Raw genomic sequence first — 6000 nt, forward strand, 5'->3', positions numbered from 1 at the left:
CTGTAAATCATCCCTACAAGACTGCTGCTGCTGCTGATGCTGAGTGCCAGCCTCCACCTCCATGCTGACACAATCATCCTCCTCCTCCTCCTCCTCTTCCTCCTCCTCCTCCTCATCCTCTTCCTGTGTGATGGGTGGCACAGCAGGAACACTGTCTGGATAAAGGGGGCCTTGAGAGGCAAGGAAGTCCTCCTCTTCCTGCCTCTGTTCTGCCTCAAGTGCCCTGTCCATTATTCCACGCAGCGTATGCTCCAAGAGGTGGACAAGAGGTACAGTGTCACTGATGTATGCACTGTCACTGCTCACCATCCTTGTGGCCTCCTCAAACGGTGACAGGACAGTGCATGCATCCCTGATCATGCCCCACTGGCGTGGTGAGAAAAAACTGAGCTCCCCTGACCCTGTCCTGGTGCCGTAATCGCACAGGTACTCATTGATGGCCCTCTGCTGCGTGTGCAGCCGCTGCAGCATGGCCAACGTTGAGTTCCACCTGGTGGGCATGTCACACATAAGGCGGTTCTTGGGCAGGTTCAACTCCTTTTGGAGCTCAGCCAGCCGAGCACAGGCATTAAATGATCAGTGGAAAAGCACACAGACTTTCCTGGCCTGCTTCAGGACATCCTGTAAGCCGGGGTACCTGCCCAAGAAACGCTGCACCACCAGGTTAAGGACATGAGCTACACAGGGCACATGGGTCAGTTGTCCCTGTCGGAGGGCGGAGAGGAGGTTGGTGCCATTGTCGCAAACCACCATTCCTGGCTTAAGCTGGCGTGGCGTCAACCACCTCTCGGCCTGCCCCTGCAGAGCTGACAAAACATCCGCCCCAGTGTGGCTCCTGTCCCCCAAACAAACCAGCGCAAGCACGGCATGGCATTGTTTTGCCTGCGTACTTGGTTCTGAGGACAGAGCACTGGAAGAGGCCATGGAGGAAGAAGAAGAGGAGGGGGTGGAGGAGAGAGGTGTGTCACAACCAATAGTAGCATTTTGGAGGCGTGGTGGCGGAACAACCTCCAACACTACTGCACCTTGTCCTGCATCCTTCCCAGCTGCCAGAAGAGTGACCCAATGGGCCGTGAAAGACAGATAACGTCCCTGTCCATGCCTGCTGGACCATGAGTCAGTGGTAATATGCACCTTACCGCTGACCGCCCTGTCCAGCGAGGCAAGGACATTGCCTTCCACATGCTGGTAGAGAGCCGGAATCGCCTTCCGTGAGAAAAAGTGGCGTTTGGGGACCTGCCACTGAGGAACCGCACATTGTACAAACTCACGGAAGGGGGCCGAGTCTACCAACTGAAAAGGCAGCAGTTGAAGTGCTAGCAATTTAGCCAAGCTAGCATTCAACCGCTGGGCATGTGGATGGCTGGGAGTGAACTTCTTTCGCCGGTCCAGCAGCTGGGGCAGGGACATTTGCCTGCTATAATCGGACGTGGGTGTACTGCTATCAGAGTGCCCGGAAGCACTTGGCTGTGACACACCTAATTCTACACCTTCATTCCTCTCAGAGCAGGTTTCAGAGAGGACTGAAGGTCTAGTGGGGTTGGAGATCCCAGCTGATGAGGAGCAAGGAGAGGTCTGCTTTGTTCTTTGGTGTGGGTCTTTGAGGTACGCTTGCCAACAAGCTGCATGGCAGGTCAACATATGTCTGGTCAAGCATGTGGTGCCCAAGCGGCTGATGTTTTGGCCACGCGAGATACGCTTGAGACATATTTTGCCAATAGCAGCAGTGCGATCTGATGCACTAGGGAAGGGAAGACGATGCATTGGCAGCTGCTTTGCTAGTACCCTGAGCCTGGGTGAGAGAGGATGAGGAGGATGAAGAGGGCTTGGTCATCCACTCTACCAAGTCGTTGGCATGTTGCAGCTCAACATGTCCAGCTGCTCCCGAAAAGAAGGACAAGCGTGTCCCATGGCCACGTTCTGATGATGACGATGCACCGCGTCCACGACCAGCACTGTTGTCTCTAGACACAGAGCCTGCTTGCCCTCTTTTATCGGCTCGCGCCTGTCTGCCTCTCCTTGCTGGCCTTCCAGACACGGTAATGGCCTGAAGGGAGTTGGGAAAACCAGCAATTGGGTAGTGTATATTGTGCTGGAGGCACACACAACTTTCACTAACTCCTGCAGATGGCAGATGGCTCAAATAGAGAAGAGCTATATAGGTGAATATAGCGGTGTATACTGGGTTCAGAGCACGCAAACAGCACAAACAATCTCCTAACACTGACTGCAAGCTCTATTTAAAACGAGCAAGATAGTTAGCTATATAGGTGGATATAGCGGTGTATACTGGGTTCAGAGCACACAGACAGCACGCACAATCTCCTAACACTGACTGCAAGCTCTATTTAAAACGAGCAAGATAGTTAGCTATATAGGTGGATATAGCGGTGTATACTGGGTTCAGAGCACACAGACAGCACGCACAATCTCCTAACACTGACTGCAAGCTCTATTTAAAACGAGCAAGATAGTTAGCTATATAGGTGGAGATAGCGGTGTATACTGGGTTCAGAGCAGGCAGACAGCACGCACAATCTCTTAACACTGACTGAAAGCTCTATTTAAAACGAGCAAGATAGTTAGCTATATAGGTGGATATAGCGGTGTATACTGGGTTCAGAGCACGCAGACAGCACGCACAATCTCCTAACACTGACTGAAAGCTCTATTTAAAACGAGCAAGATAGTTAGCTATATAGGTGGATATAGCGGTGTATACTGGGTTCAGAGCATGCAGACAGCATGCACAATCTCCTAACACTGACTGCAAGCTCTATTTAAAACAAGCAAGATAGTTAGCTATATAGGTGGATATAGCGGTGTATACTGGGTTCAGAGCATGCAGACAGCACGCACAATCTCCTAACACTGACTGAAAGCTCTATTTAACATGAGCAAGATAGTTAGCTATATAGGTGGATATAGCGGTGTATACTGGGTTCAGAGCACGCAGACAGCACGCACAATCTCCTAACACTAACTGAAAGCTCTATTTAAAACGAGCAAGATAGTTAGCTATATAGGTGGATATAGCGGTGTATACTGGGTTCAGAGCATGCAGACAGCACGCACAATCTCCTAACACTGACTGAAAGCTCTATTTAAAACGAGCAAGATAGTTAGCTATATATATAGGTGGATATAGCGGTGTATACTGGGTTCAGAGCTCGCAGACAGCACGCACAATCTCCTAACACTGACTGAAAGCTCTATTTAAAACGAGCAAGATAGTTAGCTGAATATAGCGGTGTCAGGGCACGCAGACAACAACCACTACAGAACCACTACAGAAGAGCAAGAACGAAAAATCGGCCGATAACGATCGGTGTATACTGTGTTGAAGGTACACAGAACACCCACTAACTGCTACAGACGCCAACACACTACACAAGTGTGGGGCGTGAATTACACAGCCTGAGCTATGATTGGCCACAGGCATCCTGCAAAAGTCATATTCACAAGAAGAATATTAAACAAAGGGGTAGGAGAAGGGGTAGGAGAGAGCTCATATAATGCATAGTTATGGGGAGAACTCAGATCTCAATATCAGGATGCAGTCATTCTGCATCTTATATATGAACAAAAAAATCTGTGCTACTACCCATACATCACATAGAAAGCAAAGCTCCCAGGTGCTCGATCCACAGTCGTTGGCTGAGTAGGGAAATTAGGAAAAGATGATCCACACTCCAGTGATTGCTCTTAAAAAATGTAGTATTTATTAACAAGCCACAGTGACCAAACGCAAATAAGAAAGGTTGACGCGTTTCAGCCTATAAGGTCTTAAGCCGCGTACACACGGGCGGACTGTCTGGCCTACTTAGTCCGCCGAAACACATTTCAGCGGACAGTCCGCTCGTGTGTGGGCTTCAGCTGACTTTTTCAGCGTGCAGTCCGGCGGACTAAGTATTTCGGAATTTCCGTAATACTGTCCGTCGTACTCGCATTTCGGCGGACAATCCGCCCGTGTGTATGCCAGTCCGCCGTACTTTTGAAATGAGCGGACATTTCCCACCCGGAGAAAAGTCTGCTCATTTCGAGCGGGTATCCAGGTAGGCGGGGCCCGCGAAGGAGACGTCGCAGGCCCCGCCGCCTGGTATGGACTTAAAGGGGAACCCCAACGCCGAAAAAATCGGCGTGGGGGTCCCCCCCAAGTCCACAACAGACCCTTGTCCGAGCACGCTACCCGGCCGGCCAGGAAAGGGGGGCGAGCGAGCGCCCCCCCCTCCTGAGCCGTACCAGGCCGCGTGCCCTCAACATGGGGGGGTGCCTTGGGGAAGGGGGGGCCGCGCGGTCCCCCCACCCCAAAGCACCTTGTCCCCATGTTGATGAGGACAAGGGCCTCTTCCCGTCAACCCTGGCCGTTGGTTGTCGGGGTCTGCGGGCGGGGGGCTTATTGGAATCTGGGAGCCCCCTTTATTAAGGGGGCCCCCGGATACCGGCCCCCCACCCTATGTGAATGAGTATGGGGTACAATGTACCCCTACCCATTCACCTGTAAAATAAAAGTACAAAAAAAAACACAACACACAAGATAAAATACTTTATTGCACAGCTCCGGGGGTCTTCCGTCTTCGGGGGTCTTCTCGCCGGACTCCTCCGCTATCTTCTTGTAGCTCTTTTGCTAGCGGAGGAGTCCGGCTTTCTTCCTCGCCGCTGGCCTCTTCTCCCGACTTCGGGGGTCTTGTCCCCCTCTTCGGTTCTTCTGCCGAAGAAGAAGTTAGTCCGCTCAAAAAGTGCCGTGTGTGGGCAAGTCCGTTCATTCGAAAGTATGACGGACTGTCCGTCGGATTGTATGACGGACTAAGTAGGCCATACAATCCGCCCGTGTCCACGCGGCTTTAGTCATAACCACTGTGGTCACTGTGGCTTGTTAATAAATACTACATATTTTAAGAGCAATCACCGGAGTGTGGATAATCTTTTCCTCATTCTGCATCTTATGGTGATCTATAGAGTCTCCCACATATGCCGGATCAATTGTTTTATGGGCTCAAAGCGAGATAATATATTAATTAAAGAGGAGCTCTAGTCTCCCCAAAAAATACTGTAGCTGCTGACTTTTAATATAAGGACACTTACTTGCTGCTGGATCCAGTGATGTCCTCACCCAGCTGATTCTTCAATCTGCTTCAGGTGTAGGTGTCGAGATCTTCACTAAGAGAAGCCGGCAGAAGCCTGGTGGCTTCACGGCCAGCTTCCAACTGCACTTGCACAAGCCGTGCTTCAATTTGTGATGTGTCCTTACAGGCTGTGGAGAAAGGAAGGGGGGGGTAACTTCCTCTCAGATCACCGTGGTGACCAGAAGTGGCAAAGTGAGTACCTGTTAAAATCAAGTACCCAAACCCCCCCCCAAAAAAAAAGTGCCAAATGTAAAGTAGCAGGGGGGAGGAAGAGTGGGGCTTCCCCTTTTGGGTGAAGTTCCTTTTGGGCCAGTTAATTGTTCCCCTATTCACACAAACTAGGTGGATGGAGGAAATTACCCTTCATTTCCGGACATTGGACCAGGATTCATTGGCTGCAGCTGCTGATTGGAGAAAATTTTCTAACATGTCACTAGAGAATTCAATCAAATGAATGGGGTCTGCCAAGTATTGATCATAATTTGGCCAATCCTTAGAAATACTAGGGCCTCTGACCACTAAGCCCCTTGTCTGCATATACAGTTTATTTCTTGTCAAAGTCTACAATGTTCCAATGGATGCAGGTAAATGCTATTCCAATTACTGAAACGTTAAAGATCCTTGGGCACAAAACAGGGAGGTATGCGTTTATGTAGAGGCTATACATTGGTCTACAGTGCAATCCAAAAAGAATGTATTATGTCAATCTAATCTTCCATAGCACTGGAAACATTATATAATTAAATTACTTCTTGTGTAGGCATGTTTAACCAACGGGGAGCAAGGTTTAACAGCTTTACGTGATTATTCCAGGTTTGAAGGACGTAACATCTGGGTCGCATAATCAAATAAACATACAGGCTCATTCAGCAAG

The sequence above is a fragment of the Lithobates pipiens genome, unplaced genomic scaffold (genome assembly GCF_037356315.1).
Source record: "Lithobates pipiens isolate NorthernLeopardFrog02 unplaced genomic scaffold, aLitPip1_a1.2 Scaffold_22, whole genome shotgun sequence".
NCBI lineage: Eukaryota > Metazoa > Chordata > Amphibia > Anura > Ranidae > Lithobates > Lithobates pipiens.